The following is a 16002-nucleotide window of genomic DNA, read 5'->3' as shown; positions in this document are numbered from 1 at the left end:
AGTAGTGTTGTCTATTTCCTTTTTCAGTTTTGTTAATGTTTGTTTTATGTGTTTTGCAGGTTTTTCATTTGGTGTATAGATATTTATTAATGTTATGTCCTCTTGTTCTACTGACCCTTTCAACATTATGTAGTGACCTTCCTTGTCCTTTGTGATGGTTTTTACATTGACATTTATTTTATCAGAGGGTAATATTGGTACTCCTGCTTTTTTCTGGTTGCCATTTGCTTGGTATATTTCCCCCCACCCTTTTATTTTTAGTCTGTCTTTATATTCATTTTTCAGGTGTCTCTTGTAGACAACATGTTGATGGATTTGGGCTTTTCTTTCTTATCCAGTCTGCTACTCTTTTTATCTTCAGTGCTGCATTTAAACCATTCACATGCAGTGTGATTATTGAGAGGCAAAGTTTTATTACTTTCATTGTGTTGAGTTCTTTTTGGTGTTGTTGCTAATTACTTTGGACCATACAGCTTTCTGTGGTATGTCTGTAAGAAGGGCATCTCTGAGTCTCTCTTGTTTTAACAAACTCTCTAAGGTTCTGCTTTTTTGGGAATATCTTATCTCTCCTTCATATTTGATGGATCATTTTGCTGGGTACAGTATTCTTGGTTGATAGTTATGTTCTTTGAGTATTTTATATATGTCCTTCCACTCTCTTGCTTGCATGGTTTCTGCTGAGAAATTGACACTTAATGTTATCTGTTCTCCCTTATAGGTTACTCTTTGTTTCTCGCTTGCTGCTTTGAGGAGTCTCTCTATCTTTGTTTCTGGCAAATTTAACTATATATACCTTGATGTTTTTCCTTTGGGGTCTAGTCTGTATGGTGTTTGCTGAGCTTCTTAAGCATAAGGTTTTCAATAGAAAGAGCTTAACTTCATTTACAAAAAATTCTCTTTGTGATTTTCTCCCTGGCAATTTTCAATAAAGGTACAGGGAAGCTGGGTCCAACACTTCAGTTGTTTCAACTGCTCACACCCTGCTATACTTCTGTTTTCCTTATACATTCTTGGGGTTTTGGCTCTTTATTAATATACTTTACCCTTGGTAGACAATATCAGTCCTCTGCCACATTCACCACATTTGTATGGTTTCTCTCCTGCATGAGTTCCCTGGTGGAGAGTGAGGTCATGCTACCTGATGAAGCCTTGCCCACATTCCCTGCATAGACAAGCATTCTCCCCAGCATGGCAGTGCTGCAGTACAGTGAGATACGACTTCTGGTTGAAATCTATACCACAGTGGCCTGATATATGTAAATTTGCTGGTGTGTAGTGAGCATTGTCTTCTCACTGAATCCTTTCCCACATTCACTGCACTTACACAGGTTCTCTCCAGTATGAATTCCCTGGTGAATAAATGAGGATTTTGAAGCTCTATCACACATACTGGCATGTTGTCAGGAGAGATCAGTCTTTGGAGGAGGACATCCGGCTTGAAGGGTAGAGTTTTAGCACAAGAGATTAATACCATTGATGAGATGGACTGACACAGTATTTAGAGAAATGGTGTAGGGGAGTTGAAGCCATTGGTTTTGACTCAAGGTAGGATAAGGTTCTGAGATAGTGTTCATAAGGTCACTGAGAGTCCCATCTAACAGGTTATCTTAGTGCCTACCTACTATTTCTTGGCATATGCTGCTATTCTTGTTAGCAAAATCCAAAGCATTGTCATTGTCACTGTTTCCTCTCATCTTGTATTTCTACATGTACAAATAAACCAGCTTCTCAGAAGTTAGGTCCACTGACTTCATAGCCCAGAAGTAATATTTCTTTGGTAACATAAGAGCAGCATGAATGCACAGATATTTCTTAACCCTTCGAGAAAGATTAAAGGTTTTTATTAGTTTATTCCCTTTTCTCCAAAGACACGTTTCAGAGTCTAGACCTTTGCATTGAACTCAACTATTCTGACACCAACTGTTTTTGTAACTTGTAATCCTATGATTAGGAGCTGACAAGTTATAAGCAGTGTTGACTCAATGTTTTCCAAAATGCTTGACCTGCTCTGTAAGTCCATGATTTCTGGAATCAACAGTTCCTCCTTTCTTCAGTTCCCTAGCTCCTCTATGTTCCCTGGGTTCGGTCGCTTGTTAGAAGTCCTCCCAGAAACTCAGACCCGTCAGGGGAATGACTCACCTGAGTGTAGGTATGCAGGCTGGTTGTGCAGATACTGGTGAATAATGGGCCAGGTCCCTGTAGACTGTCAGTTATGGTGAAGCTGGATGTTGTGGCCCAAGAATTTGAGAGTCCCAAAAAGGCCTAGCACTCAGGGCCTATGATATTATTTATATAAGCCTCTATTAGGTTGGACCAAGCATCCCATCCTAAAGCTTTCTCCACAGTTCAATGCATACTTCAGGGGAAAATAAACAGGTGCTCCTTGGCTAGGAAAGACATTCTCAATGAATCCCGGACACCCAGAACACTAAAGTAACATAGTGCCACATTACACAGATGCAACTCTGCTTACGTAGGAGCTGAAGAGAACAGTTACCACTTTTGAAGGAAATAAACATGCACAAAACCATTGCCTTTGTGTGGTTTAGACTCAGAGAGACCAAAAGCACAAGAAGTTTCAAAAGTTGTCATCTTTATTGAGGATAAATGCCACATCTCTCTCGGGGTTGGGGGTGAACCACAGTGGGTTAAAAGTAGTTAGCATTTCAATACTGTGTCATCAGGGCTCTTGGCTTTGTGAGACGGTTCTTGTGGATATAAGAATTAAAGGCTCAGCTACAGCTTTAAATGATATTAAGACTCCACAGAGTCAGTATGATGAGAAGTCTTCTTTGTGTGAAGTCTTTGATGCAGTAGGAGGAATGACAGCTTCCTACGTCATTGTCAATAAACCGTATCCCTCTAGGATGATTCCATTGATGATGAGTAAGCCTTCCAACTTAAACCTTTTCCACAAACGGGGCAAAATTTGTCTGCCTCCCCACTATGAGCACGCTGATGGACAGTGAAATGACTGCTTGTTATGATCTCTTTTCCACACTCCACACATAGGGTCTCTCTCCAGTATGAATTTGCTGATGGGCAGTGAGGTGATGACTCGTGATGAACACTATCCGACACTCCCTGCACTCATAGCGCTTCTTCCCAAAGTGAAACCTCTTGTGGACAACGAGGTTACTGCTACTCCTGAAGCTTTTCCCACACTCAGTGCACACATAGGGTTTCTCCCCAGTATGAATTCGATAATGGACATTGAGGTAACGACTTGTGGCGAAAGCTTTTCCACACTCCATACACACAAAGGGCTTCTCTCCAGTATGAGTTCGCTGATGTATAATGAGGGAATACTTCACGGGGTACTTTTTCCCACACTCCTTACACACATGGGGTCTCTCTCCAGAATGAGTATGCTGATGCACAGTAAGGGAACTCTTTGTGAAGAACCCTTTCCCACACTCCTTACACACATGGGGTTTTTCTCCAGAATGAGTATGCTGATGCACACGGAGGTGACTGCTTGATATGAACCCTCCTCCACACTCCCTACACACATAGGGTTTCTCTCCAGTATGAATTCGCGCATGCTGAGTGAAGCTCCACTTCCTCCTGAACCCTTTCCCACACGCCTTGCACACATAGGGTGTCTCTCCAGTATGATTTCGTTCATGCTCAGTGAGGTTCCACTTGCTCTTGAACCCTTTCCCACAGAACTGGCACACATAGGGTTTCTCTCCAGTATGCACTCTGTGATGAATAGTGAGGTGTGACTTCATGGCGAAGTCTTTGCCACAGTCACTGCATACATGGGATTGCTTGATTTTGTGGTTTGTTTGATTTTTGAGGTGTTTGGCCTTAGTGCTCTTCGATTTCTGACTTTTGAGGAAAATCATGTCAGTCCAAAATTGGTCATCGGCACCGTGGAACAATGTCTTCTTTGTACTCAGCACAGCAGAATGCTTTACTTGATTGCTATGTCTCTCTTGGATTAAGGGTAAAGTGAAATTGGAGTTCTTTGTTTTCTCAGGTAAACCAAACATATTATGAATTTGCACAAAAGAAGACTGAGTTTTGTGCTGATGGTCCATATTTTCCAGTGAATTAAGGTTACTGTGTTTGACTCTGTGTAGTACTCTTTCATTAGACAACAGCCCAAGCAGATGATAATCAGCTTTCTGGAATTCTATGAAAGGAAAGAATAATGAATTTCCACCAACTTGATTTAGAATGAAACCAGTAAAAGAAAAGAAAAAAAAAAAGACAGAAATATAGTTTGCCATTTCATGGCCCAATGGTAGGAAGCTGGGCTGCAATGCCAAAGGCAGCAGTTTAACACAGCAGCTGCTCGATGGCATTAAGGAAGGGACACCTCCTGCTACGCAGGTAACTGCCTCTGACAACCCTCATAGAGTTAGGCATGACTCAGTTTCCACTCCAGGGCACACAATAAAACCAACAATGCTTGAATATAAGTGAAGAGAAAATATCACACTTATTGTTACATGCATGTGGCAAGGTAAATGCTTAAACAGGAAGAAAGTGGGGCACAATACAAGCAGGATATCCTTGTGCCGGATCACAAGGAATGAAGCATTGCAGGTGAGGAACCATTCTCCTGCTGAGACAAGAAAAGAATCTCAGCATAGAAAAACAACTGTATTAGTAACGAATTTTTTCTGGGATTTACTTCTTGGAAGTTCTAAATAAAACCTATGAGAGGGTTTCACTCTGGGCTGCAGTCTTTGAGCTGTTAGTCCCCTGCTTAACGTCTTTTAAATTTCATTCCTGGTGTCCCTGCCTCTTCTTTGTCCTGGTCAACAACATTTGGCGCCTGAACAGGGACTTGAAGAGACAAAAGTCTTTAGTATTAGAGGCATGAGGAAACCAAAAGTCATTTCACTTGGTGGTAAGTGAAACTTTCAGGAAAAATAAAGCAGGGTCATGGGAAGTTCAGCATCCTCTGAAGCTCAGTACATTACATTACTTAAAAGATCACTCAAGAGCTCAGGAGTAAAAGAGAAAGTTCATATTTGAAATTGTTACAGTTTGTACACATACATTACACCTGGTTTAAGCCAGTAGGTAGAGCACAATGAAATTACGAAACTTGTCCGGATGTCATGTGAGTTTTATGAAGAGCACATCAAAAAGCAGAACATATTTGTTCTGATTTTTGGCCACTATGGGTTTCAATAATAACGATGTCTGTGTAGGATTGTACTCCTAATAAAAAAAAATGCTAAGAGAGATGGCTGAGAAAGAATAAGATCACAAGATGTACAACTTATCAACATGGAGTTGATGATATCTGAAATGAGACTCCTCTCCAGCACCACGGCTCAAAGGCATCAGTTCTTCTTCCTACTCATTGTCCAGCTTTCAGATGTATAGTAAGTAACTGCAAAGATTGTGGCCTGCATCAGGTACACCTTAGTATCCACACTGATATCATTGCTCTTCAGTACTTTGGAGAGGCCTCTGACAGCAGATATTTCCCAATTCAATTTGTCTTTTAATTTCCTGGCTGTTGGTACCAAGAGTGCTGACTGTGGATTGAAGCAAACTAAAGTTGTTAACAATCTCAGTGACTTCACCATCTATCATGAGGCTGCCAGTTGGATGAATGCTGAGAATCTTTGTTGTTGTTGTTGTTGTTTTTGATGGTGAGCTTCAGTAGAGAGCTGTGGTGCTGGAGAAGAGTATTGAATATACCATGGACTGCTAGGAGAATAAACAGGGTCATCCTTGAGAAGGTGACACAAGGCTGCACCTTGCAGGGAAGGATTCTGAAGCTTCATCTCGCATACTTTGGACATGTTGCAATAGAGGACTACTCCTTGGAGAGGGACAACAAGCTTGGCATGGTGGAATGAAAGCACAAGACAGAAAGACCCTTGATAAGATGGGTTGATTCGGGGGTAGCCAGGGAGAAAAGTGCAACAACGAATGACTGAAAACCCCAAGTCTCTGTAAACTTTCATTAAAATTAATTTTTAAAAAATTGAAAAAAAAGATGGATTTATTTAGTGACTGGGGTAACAGGAGTAGGTAAGTCAGAGACAATGAAATTGGTACACCATAGCTCAGGATTTAGGGCTGTTGTACACAGGGTTACTACTGAGTTGCAGGTACTCAAGAGAACATAACAATAACAAAAAAGGACCCATGCTACGAAGTGTGAACTGACTCATAAGCGACCCTTTAAAGAAAGGTGAGTCACATGGGAGGAGATTGGCCATCTTTTTCCTGTGGAACAGCTGATGCATTTAAATCAATTGCCTCTGGATTTTGAATACAACTCCTTACCTACTAGAACACCAGTTTCCCCTAGAGAGAACGCCAAACACAGGTCAGTTTATGACACAGAAAAATCAGAGGCTCATATGGTTTCTCAGTCTTCGCCGGTTCAGGATAATTACATTTACTTCATCACACCTTACTGAAAAACAAGGAAATACCAACTACAACTATCTAATCAGCCCGAAGGAAAATAGAAAGCCTTAAAAGAAAAAGTTGAAACCATAACATCACAAGATTTTTGTATAATAAATGCAAATAAAAAAGAAGTATCTTAGGAAAAATACTTAAGAAGAGGAATCAGGCGACAGTAAATTTTCACTAACCCCTGACTCACTGGGATCAGAACCTTTACAGAACCTCAGAGTAGAGAAAAGAGAAGCTAAGAAAGGGGATGACAGCACAGGGAGAGACCACTTCGCTACAGGGGCACAACAGTCAGTGAGGTTTACAATGTCCAACTAGAACTCACTGCACTGAAGGTGGTTCTGACTTAGGGGACTCTCATGAGTTTCCCGAGGGTGTAAGGGTTAATGGACAGCTTCTCTTTCTTCTGTGGAGCACCTGGAGGGTTTCGACTGCTGATTTGGGGGTTGCCTGACTCAAGTGGAGTGAACTGAGTGACCTGACTCCTTGGGTTTGCTTGGCAGGACGGGAAATCTGTGCTACCCACAAGTACAAGACGTGTTCAAGTCTCAGGACAGGTAGGATAGAGAGTCACAAGGTGGAATCTCATATGGAGGGAGGTGGGAGAATACAGGGAACAGAAAGATTTAGAAATCCTAGAAAGAACAATATGATGAACTGAAATATACAGCAATCCCTGCAATCTAAATACCTCTAGATTTTAGCTGAGTGGAAAATTCTTTTTCTGTAGAAGATGTGACTTTTTAATTTTTCTTCCTGTATAAAAGAATATTGTTGTATCTGCTTCAAAACCAAGTACCTATAGATGTTAAGAGCTTGTTAAAGTGAACAGAAGAAACAATGGGTTAAATTGAAACAAGAAAAATACAATGTAGAAGAAGCAGATATGGCCTTCAAAGTAAAAAAGTATGTATTAATTTTACACGCTAGAAAGAAAAAGGTCCCACAGGGAGAAGGGACATGTAGAGCTATTTAGATTTATCCTCAGACACCCTCACAGATGTGATGCCTTCTCTGCCCAGTGCTACGCTCTCACCCACCTGAAAAGCTTTCCCTGTGGTTTTCAGGAAAGTTTATCCATAGTTGTTCACCTCCTTCCAACCTGGGCAGGGCATCAGGTTTGCTCGGTTTATAACCTGTTCATGGGAAAGCAACCAATCTTAGACACACTAGACTCGTGATAGTTTTTAAAAAGAATATATTACCAGGATAAATGTATTAATAAATAAAGAAAAATATCAAAGATGCATGTAAAGGTTTTTATATTAAAATTCAAAAGATTTTTTAAAAAAAGTTGAGAACTAGGGACCTTAAGTGCCTAGTGGCAAGAAGTTGCACTGCAATCCCAAAGGTGCACAGTTCAAATCCACCAGATGCTCTGCAGGAGACAGAATGGCAATCTCCTCCTGTGCTAGTTTGATTGGATTCGATGGTATCACCAGGAATAAATTCAGAAGCAAACATTTGAAAAATTTCAGAAGCCGAGACAAGAAAGGCCCATGCCAGGAGAGTGGTCCTCACCGATGGACACCAGGTTTCTGTAGTTCTCCAGCATCACGTCCTGGTACAGGACCTTCTGAGCAGGGTCCAGAAGCTCCCATTCTTCTTGAGTGAACCTCACAGCCACATCAGTGAAGGTCAGTGCTTCCTGTAAGCACGGCTTCCTGTAAGTGTCCTGTGGTGTTGGAGAAGGGCACTGAACATCCCATGGATGGCCAAGAGAACAAACACAGATGTGTTGGACAGGGGGTAAATGAGGCGTTCTTTGAAGGCAAGAATGATGAGGCTTTGCCTCACATAATTTTGGCATGTTGTTATGAGGGGCTAGTCCTTGGAGAAGGACATGATGCGGGGAAGGTTGAAGGGTCAGTGAAAGAGAAGACCCTCAACTAGGTGGAATGACACGGTGACTGATGGAATGGGCTCTAGTGTATTAAGAAGTGTGAGGATGGCACGGGAGAGAACAGAGTTCAAAACTGTTGTTAATAGGGTCACTGAGATTGTACTCTCCTTGATGACACCTAACAATAACAAGATTTAGTAAAGTATTTTACACTTAGGTTATGAATAAAATCTAAAGGAAGCTGCTAAGTACATTTCCTTGGTACAGTCTGCTGCATCTATACACATAACTTGTTCATTTTAGATATCTCAGTGAAGTCAGAAGATCTCTGAGTTCAAATATTCAGTAAAATGCCAAAGATAAAATGACAGTATCTACAATGCTCAAAAATGACAGTTTTTTCAGGGGAGCTCTGGTGGCCTAGTGGCAAGAAGCTGTACTGCAATCCCAGAGGTGCACGGTTCAAATCCACGTGACGCTCTGACCGAGAAGGAGGGGAAATTGCCCTCCTGTACCAGTCAGATCTGATTTGACGGTACACGAACAATAAATTTTTTTTAAAATGACAGTATTTTCATAAGTTAAAAACTTTTCACATTTTTACCAACACACAAAAGATGTACATGTATACTCAACAAATACGGATTTAACTATAGTAACAATTAACCTGGTTTTGTTTCTGGTCAAACATTCTTCAAAGCAGTATATCAGTGGTTTGTCCATTTGCTGTACAGAGGCAAGTAATGGTTGCTGTGATGCTAAACACTTTGACCCTCAAACAGTGCTAAACAATTTGACACTCTGATGTGTCAAATGCGGTCATGTTTACCCATGGTAGACAGTGTTTGGTGGAGCTCCCCGATTAAAACAATCTTGGAAGCAGGAGTGGATTCCACTTCCAAAATATCTTGTCTCTGGAAATGCTATGAACTCTGAGAAATGAGGAAAGATATACAAGTATTCACGTCTTCATAAGGTCACTATGTGTCATCTACAACTTGATGGAAAATAACAACAACAACAACATATTAACAGGAATATCACTCATCTCTCTCTGGAGGACTCCCTGCCTGATTCAAACTGCTTGGCTTTCATTTGACCAGTAAATTGTATCTCTCTCTCTAGCTTCTACTTTTTCAATTTTCATTTTAAACTCCATGTTCTACAACTTCCACCGCTCAAGTAGAATACAAAGGAAGAGTAAAGGAAAGCAAAAGTCACCTGAGCCTTCATCATTTCTCTTCTCGGGATACTCCCAGAACCTCGAAAGCTCTTTATCTTTTCTTAACAATCTCTGATTCCTGCTCAGAAATCGTATGAATAGCGTCCCTGGAAAAGTCAATACACATATTCTGTGGTATCTTTGTTCAAAGAGAACAAACAGCATGAGCATTGCCAAGTCTGATTTCTACAAACTCCACAAGGGGGGAACGATCCTGACAACAAAAATGCACAACACGAACCCAGTTCCCCTCAGGTCAGGCAAGACTGCCATGCTGCCCGGACTATTTTCTACCAATTCCAACAGCAATGCTACTGTTCCACTTGGTCAGAAATCCTTTGGAACAGCTATCTAGACCTCACAGAAACACACTCAGGATTACGGGGTTTACGAGGGATATTAGCAGGGTCCAACTCCAGTAAGAAACCGAATGCCAGTTTCTCAGACATGACATGTTCAGATGTAAACTTTCAGATCCTTTCTGATTTTAGGACTGTGATACAAAGCACTCTTAGATCGGCTAATTAAGGCACGCGTGCGCGCTCGCTCGCTCTCTCTCTTTCACACACACACACACACACACACACACACACACACACCCTCTGAATACCTCTAGCAAGGGTGGGCAAAGGTCTCCATCTCTGGTTCCTCTCGGGCCATGGTCCTAGGTCAGCTCTGTCTCACATTAGACCTCTGGACCTAGGGTGTGGCTGGTGGTGCTTTCCTGTGTGTCTGCTGGAGAAAGAACTTCTGACTCCAATAATAAGCACTTATTCTCAGTTTTTTTTTCTTTGTTAGTAATGTAATTCCCTAAATTTCTGATGCTCAACTTATGTAGTTTAAACCCAGTGAAATGGCAAAACTAGCAAATTCCTCTATGAATAGACAAAAACATTCTGTTCAAGTGTAATTGCCTGAAAATGTGTCTAAGTCAAGAGGACTATATCCTAGGAAAGCCACGTGCAACAACAAACTCACTCTACTTCAGGACACCCGCTGGCTTTTCAAGCCAGTGTCCTTTCTAATTGAAGGATGGATTTTCCCAATCATCTTGCTAAGAAATGTATTCAGGACAGCCTGTAAGCTACCTATGCCTTATCTTGGTCCACACATAACAACAACAAACCCCATTAAAGATAATCAATTTCATTCCTAGACGAGTGAATATCCAATGGAGTACCAAAAGAATAAACATGCAATAATTCTGGATGCCAGTCCCAAAGCAAAGAGGAGGATTTCTATTTTTGCCATATATAACTAAATTTTACTTATTAATTAAATTAAATCTGCTTAAAAACAAACAGGTGTGTCAGAAAAGGGACACAGGAGTGCTACTGGGAGGCAAAGATGAGGCCGTGCCACCGCTCACAGCCGGGACACGTTGCTCAAAGAGACTAGCTCTTGAAAAGGGACATCATGCTTGGAAAAGATGAAGGGTCAACGAAAGAGCAGGACCCCCAACGTGGTGCACTGTCAGAGTGACTGCAGCAACAGGCTATGGAAACTGTTTCTGCTCAACAAACCCCAGGAAGCCCTAAGTATTAACTGAAGATAATTTTGCAGGAGTCACATTACAAAATGCTTAATCACCTATAGAGAGATGGGCAAATCACACGTAACTTTCATAACATTTTTAAGTCTTTCGTATACATGCAGTGATTGGAATGCGAGCACATTTTCAAAGCAGTACTATTTGTAGTGACCCAATGGGATGCAATAGTTTTCTTTCTTTTTTTTAAGTTTTATTATTATTTTGTGTGTGTACCATTAATCCGATCTGACTGCTACAGGAGGAGATCGTCCCTCCTTCTCCAGCAGAGCATCTGGTGGATTCGAACCGCTTCTCTCTGGGATTGTAGTGCAGTTTCTTGCCACAAGGCCACCAGAGCTCCTACACAGTTGTTTTCATAGGAGATTTTTAGCCATGTTTTTGCAAACACCACCAAATTCACTAGATGCACAAGGGCAAGAAGACAGACAGTCTCCCTCATATGACTGAAAAGTGTCTGAAATCCCAGTAGAGAGTCAGCTGATAGTTGGTTCAGCCTGGATAGAACTGTTCTTGTTGTTATGTGCCGTTGAGTCAACTGTGACTCATAGCAACCCTGTTGTACAACAGTTCAGAACCCTGGTCTATCCTGAGTGGACGTTATGTCTTTGGTACACCTACCCTCATTACTGCAGTCACTGCAATCAATTCATCTCATCGGGGGTCTTCCTCTCTTGCACTGTCCTGACAGCTTTCCAAGTATGATGCCCCTCTCTGAGAAGTGGTCTGCCCTTGCAACATGCACAAAGTTTGTCAGACAAAGCCTCAGAATCCTTGCCTGCAAGGAACACCCTTTTCTAGCATGAACCTGTTTGTTCTCCTGGCAGTCCTTGGTATACTCAGTACTCTTCTCCAGCTCCACAACTCGAAGGCATCAATTCTCTTTCTATCATTCCTAGTCATTGTCAAACTTTCTGATGCATAGCAAATAATTATGTAGACTATGGCCTTGATCAGGCGGACCTTACACCTTACTCTGCAAACTGACACTGTTGCTCTTCAGTAGTCTGAAGAGGTCCCTGACAGCTGACTTTCCCAGTGCAATTCGTCTTTGAATTTCCTGGCTGCTGCTACCAGCACTGTTGATTGCAGAACCAAGCCTGTGCAACAAAGATTTAAAATCACCTCTCCCTAGTTTGTAATTTCCTCAGACAGTTGACTCATATGACCCAAATATTCTAGTGTTTGAAATATACTGCAAGAAAAGGAACACTGACGCACCCAAGGAGACTTACACACCAATGTTGATAGCATTATTTACCATCGCGTGGACATGGTAAAAGCCCAAATATCCAACTGAAATCTAATGAATTGAGATATTATGGGACATTCACACAAGGGCATACTAGGAAGTTTGCAGGGCAATGATTTTGTAAATTACTACTTAACTTGGGAGGCAATGGAGAACATTATGCTGTGTGAACTCACTCCGTCTCATAAGGACAAATACTGTATGACCATTGCGGTAGAAAGTGTATGAGGATCCAGGAGAGAGAGCAGGGAACTGAGGGGTAAGGGTCGGCAGGGGGGTAATCATAGGGTCACAATTTGATGGAATGAGGGAGGGAGGAGTGGATAAAGGAGGTGGGAAATATCCAGTGTGAAAAACAATGTATACAAACCTTGTAAGCAAAGAAATATAAAGAAAAATTGTAGTTTGTTTGTTTCTTCGGGAGCTCTGGTGGCCTACTGGCAAGAGGCTGCACTGCAATCTCAGAGGCACGTGGTTCAAAACCACCACATGCTGTGCTGGAGAAGGAGGGGCAATCTCCTCCTGTACTAGTCAGATCACTATTGAGGGTACAAACACAGACTAACACACACACACACACACACACACACACACACACACACACACAAAATAAATTAAAAAATATATTAGTTTTTTTGAAAAAAAAATCAGCTCGTATTTCCCTAATACACTGAAATTGTGACACCCTCTGAATTCTTTTTAACCCGTGTTTCAAAATACTGAATCCTACAGAAAAATAGAAACTGCCATTGGATGGAGTGCGTGGGGAGGGGAAGAGTTTGGCATCACAACTGGTGAAAATCGGAGGGTGCAAACAAGTCAAATTTCATCTGTATAGAATACAGCCTCGATTGAGGATGATTCAGTCACCTTCCTGAATGTACAAGACACCCCACTGTAACGTGACAGCAGCCCCAATCCCTAGCACACAAGATTCCAGGGCTTTTGATTTTCCAGTGCATCCTCCTCTTCACGCTCCACTGACTTCCATGATCACGAGATTAAAATGAAGCTGGACCTGCTGTCCCTCCGATGTCTATGCCCAGACTCTATGACCTTCCCAGGCACCATTACACCCTGATCACAGACCCCGAATTCGGGGTGGTGGGAAGGGGAAATACTACCTCCCAGCCCGAGAGGTGTCTCTGCCCAGACTCCACCTTCCCAGTCACCATTAAACCCTCCACCTCCCAGCGTGAAGGAGAAGGAGCCCCCAGTATTGAAGCCCCACGTGAGAACCTGGAGGTTTCCATCGAGCACTTCCAAACCGGGCGGGAATTCACGTCCTCAATACACAAACACCTACACATTTACATCACCCAATTTCAAGAACAACAACAACAAAAAAAATAACAAATACAATAAAATCTAAAAAAGAATGCCGACATTAAATTTGAACGTAGTGAAAGCCACACACACACACACACAAATATGCCAAGCAACCTGTTGAGGCTGTTTGTGTTTCTCACGTTGACAGCACTCTCCGCCACTGAATGCACAGCTGTCAGTGCCTTCCAATGACATCATACGTAGGACACAGGCGTCTACAGCGTCCCACGAGGTTCTGGAGTCCTAAGGAAAAACAAACGTGAATCTGGACCCTTGCCCTGAGCCAGACCCCGTGTGTCTGTGAGTTGCCCAGTTTCAAGGACAGAGCTGTCACGATCCTATTTGCTGCGTGCTGGTTTCATTTTCTGCTGACTTCAAATTTCCGGAAAGTGGATAAAAGTTAATCCGTAATCTTCTCTGCCCTTGAAAATACATCACTTTATGCACACCCATGTGTTAGGTCGATAAATTGCCTCCCCCAAGATCACTGACTCACGTATGCAAACGGCAAGAGTGCTTCATAATGCAGAACAAAGTACAGCATGTAGAGGTCCACCATTCAGTAGATAATGCCAACCTAGGGAGCAGGCACGCAAGAGTTTTATGTGTTGAAGGAGGGAGGGTTTACCAGGATGAGATAATTGGGAATATGATTGGTGGACGAAGGGAGATTTACATGGGTGGGTTTGTGACTGGCTTGTGCCTAGGCTAGTCAAACCACCTCCGTCCTTTGCTGTGTCAGCTATACACCTTTCCTGTCATGTACCCCTCAGGATTAGTTATTCAAGCACTTTTAAAGCACAGATGGCTAACCTTGAGATAAGACCCTCCCGGTGCTTATCTGTGCTTATCTTGTGGTCGCTTTCTCTCCTGATTGGCTGCCTCTAGGGTCCAATTTGGGTTACTGATAAGAGATGATGACTCTCTCTCTAGAACCTGAGGTTACAACACGTAATATTTATACAACCAACCTGTGTCCCAACAGGGAATGTTCCAGGGATTCTGCTCTACCAAAGTTTCATTCTTGAAATCTTCTGGAGCAGAGATCGAGAAAACCCTCACTCCATTTTCAATGTGAAAGCTGGACCCGCTGCTCCCTCTAATGTCCATTCTCACTCCTCCATCACGGAGCTCCTCAAATCAGATACCACATTCCTTACCCCACAGCCTCTGTCTGTGAACAATGCCTGTGGGTAAACTGAGGTAAGCTCCTGACCTAAAAGGTTAATACTGCATTCCATCCACACATGAATCATCATAAGAAAATTTACTCTTTCAAAATCCTAGAGACAGTCTTGGAAAACTCAGAGACTCATTTCAACACGCAAAAAATTTGTGAGAGTTGTGGAAGCCTCAAGTTTTAAACTTTATTGTCTTTTAAAACAGTCTTTAAAAAAACAATCTTTACTTAGTTATTTATCATTTTAATGAGGCATATTCAAACTCCTGCAATTTTCAGGCTCCAGGATAAGTATTAATCTCATTAGTACCTGATTCTTCCCAGCAAAAAAGTGACTGTTGGATAAACAAAACTAGGAAGATAACCCATCCAGGTTCTTCCCGCCTCAGCCACCAGAATTTATTCACATTTACTTTGAAAAGCAAATGGTATAGGTGGAGTAATGACCCAGAAGCATATTAAAAGCCATTTTTTTTTTGTTTTCTGTAATTATATTTTATTGATGTTCATGGACATTTGCAGGGATTTTGGGCTTCCGCTCGTTCGTTGTTGCACTATTCTCTCTGCCCTCCTCCCAGTTTGTTCTTGTCCAGGTGCCACAGTGCTTGTCAAGGCCAGTTCTGATCGATCTTCTTTGTCAGTGTATCCTTTGCCGTTCCCTATCACTCCTCCCTGAGAGGGACTTCACCCTGAGTCATAAGGAAGGGGGGATGGCGTATTCTCTTGGCTACTTCCTGCTGAAAAGGGACGTTGTGAGTTTCAGGGTGAAGATCTTCTCTCACTGCTCTGGAGGGCCCCTTTGGCAGTAGGAAACACATAGACTATTATGGAGATTGATTTTGGAATTCGGATGCACTCTTGTTGATTGTGCTTGGCTGTGCATGTGCATGTCCTTCAGGATGTGTCATGGGGGTGTTGCAACCTAGAGGACACAAATTTGACTAACAAGTTATAAGTACATGAGTCCAAAAATTGTGGAAGGGTAAGGGAGGAGATTCTTTCATTGTTTTACAGACCCTCCCCCGGGTCCCCTCCACCATGCAGCCCTCGCTCTGGTCTCCTGTGATGACGGGAATGCCCAGTTGCATCTCTCTTTTGAACGGTTCTCTCCCTCCTCTGTTTCAGTGCAGTGCGCATTGTTGAGCCCATCTTGCTCAGTCTCTCCCCGGCCCCAGGGGCGGTCCCATTCTGCAGCAGTGGCATCATGTAGTGTTTGTCCTTTTGT

General features: G+C 42.3%; 2 pseudogenes; one reads left to right on the top strand and one right to left on the bottom strand.

The window, feature by feature from the left end:
• The window catches only part of LOC102849560, a 72187-nt pseudogene that overhangs the window by 12331 nt on the left and 43854 nt on the right, over positions 1 to 16002 (top strand).
• The window catches only part of LOC102846460, a 23426-nt pseudogene continuing 15300 nt past the window's right edge, over positions 7877 to 16002 (bottom strand).

The sequence above is a fragment of the Elephantulus edwardii genome, unplaced genomic scaffold (genome assembly GCF_000299155.1).
Source record: "Elephantulus edwardii isolate Elephantulus edwardi_28Jun2011 unplaced genomic scaffold, EleEdw1.0 scaffold00208, whole genome shotgun sequence".
In the NCBI taxonomy this organism is placed as follows: Eukaryota; Metazoa; Chordata; class Mammalia; order Macroscelidea; family Macroscelididae; genus Elephantulus; species Elephantulus edwardii.
This window is presented reverse-complemented; position numbering and strand designations above follow the sequence as displayed.